This window comes from Dendrobates tinctorius, unplaced genomic scaffold (assembly GCF_039654945.1).
Source record: "Dendrobates tinctorius isolate UK_male_01 unplaced genomic scaffold, ASM3965494v1 ptg000044l, whole genome shotgun sequence".
Classification (NCBI taxonomy): Eukaryota; Metazoa; Chordata; class Amphibia; order Anura; family Dendrobatidae; genus Dendrobates; species Dendrobates tinctorius.
The window spans coordinates 24,716,892-24,719,239 of NW_027361712.1; the positions used below are offsets into that span (position 1 = coordinate 24,716,892).

The 2,348-nt window shown below is 35.5% G+C and overlaps 1 long non-coding RNA gene across 1 annotated transcript; it reads right to left on the reverse strand.

The window, feature by feature from the left end:
• Window positions 1–556: 556 nt before the first annotated feature.
• LOC141089241 (uncharacterized) lies at window positions 557–1,297 on the reverse strand. Its single transcript, XR_012232220.1, has 2 exons — window positions 1,175–1,297; window positions 557–1,100 (listed from the first exon to the last, which is right to left on the reverse strand). It is a non-coding gene; the product is annotated as an uncharacterized lncRNA (long non-coding RNA).
• Between the last annotated feature and the right edge of the window lie 1,051 nt (window positions 1,298–2,348).

The following is a 2,348-nucleotide window of genomic DNA, read 5'->3' on the forward strand; positions in this document are numbered from 1 at the left end:
GGCTTGCTGCTTTCAAGTGCATGAAGAATTAAAAGAACTGTAAATAAAATGCATCAGGGACAAGTCACCAGCTCAGCTACACTATATTGCAAATCAATCACGCTGACACTGCTGCTGGTAAATACCCTCTCTTCCATTATCAATTGAAATTTTGTATTATCCACAGAATATTACACTCATCTTCTTCAGTGATGCAGATGTACAACACACACTATCTGAAATATTTGTCCATTGTTTTAGGGTTTTCTTTCTCTATCTGTGTTTCTCTCTCCAACCAGAATTACTCTAAAATGGCCCCTGCATTTCCTGAACCTGCCATTGTACAGGCTCTAATAGTTACTGTACTCATGAGCCATGTGTTACAATAGTTGCAAACAATTAATTTATGGGGAATCCTCTGGTGCAGCTGCATCTAAAGTCAACTGAGCCTTCTTTGGTAGATGCAATCTTCTGAAAGGTAAAATATGTTGGCAGACTTTTTGACGATTTGGGCAAATTATCTCGTAAATTGTTCAAATTCTCTTGGACAAGTGAACTTCATAAATTTCAGCACAACTTCAATTCACATTGAATTTATTCATTTATCAATAATATTTAAGCAAAAATATCACATGCTAGGGATGGCTTATACAGTACTTTAACAATGACATTTCCTGCAGGTGGAAAATTACTCTGCATGCTGATACAGGCATTCAAAAGAGTTCACAGACAATACACTAATCCTAACAGATTTCTTGTTAACCAGTTTCTGTTCGTGTACTTAGTCCATCTGTTACACTGTGAGTATCTAGCACAATAATATGTCCCAGATTCTTCAGGTCTCACTCCAGTGAGTTTACAATAAACTTCTCCCTTATTTGTGTCCCTTGATAGAGTCATACGTTTCTGGACAGACTGGGCATAATATTTGCTATTCTCATAACATATTCTCCCCAACCACTCCAATCCTTTCCCTTCAGGTTGTCTGATCCACTCTACACAATGCATGTTAGTGCTGTCAGTGAGGGAGGCACCGGTCACTTTACAGGTCAGGTCCAGAGTCTCTGATGGCCTCACAATCCCAGGACCAGACTCCACCATAGAGATTTGTGAAGTAACTCCTGAAAAACATTAAAAATAATTATAAAAGTTTATAGTACTGGTAAAAAATATTTTTTTCTGAAATGAGACCCACCTTGTAGAGACAGAACAGCATTGAGTATCCACAGGAAAGTCTTCATGTCTGGTCTGAGGACTTGCAGAAAAACTTTGCTTAGGATGTGTGCTGACGCTCTTCTAGAACATACCCTGGAGTTTGTTCTCTATTTAGATTCAAAGTCATCTGCATACATTTACATATTTATTATTCTGACAAATCTAAGCAGCCAGTAAGAATTTCTCTCCATGTGTTATTTTGTCTTTGTGTGTCATATACAAATAAAGGAATAAAACCCTTTCTTCCCATCTTAATCTTTGCAGTAACAGTAAAGAGAGTTGAAAAGGTTTTGTAATAATCATTTAAAGTATTAGGAAAAAAGGAAACAACAATATGACAAAGAAAAATTTTTCGCAATGAAAATTTCATAGAAATAAATTATCCTTCACTTCCCGATCACTAGGGGTATAACATGATTCTAAGTCATAGCAGCTGACAAGTTAGATGAGTGGCAGACAAAAACAGACGATTTCGCCTCTCAAATAGGTAATATAGATTTGAGATCATCATATCTCACAAAGCAATATGCAAACATTATTAAAAAATCTCTTAAAATTCATGAAGTGGAAGTACTTACTTTTAAAATCTACATTAAAATAGCTACTGTATATAGTGATTTTTGAAAATTCAGTTCTGATTAACATTTTGTAGTAGATAGGTTAACCTAGACCATATAATTGGTGTTTCTCTTGGAAGCAATTCAATATTAGGAATATATTTCCAAGACATGTGAAATTCCAGAATTGTTTCGCATTGTCTTAAAAATGACGAACACTAGACAATGTCTGACACTGTTTAGATAATACAACAAAGCAAATGATTAGGGAATTGTCTAGATCCTTGGAAATCTTTTCTTGCAATTGTATTAGTATTCAATTCACAAATATAAAGAATTCCAAATGGTTTACTAACAAATGTATTTAGTTTTGCAAACAAAAGTAACTGTGAGATGTACTTCTGTCACTTTCCCCTTGTATTTTAGCCAGGAGGCAAAGAAATTTGTAGTCATTGATGTATCTTTTAGTATTTTATCATGTCATGTATAGTGGGTGTAATTCTCAGTATCTATATTAGGGCAGAGACAGACTGCCGTATTTCTCGTGCGAGAATCGCATTGTAAGGCCGGAGTCACACTGGCGAGGAATACGGGAGA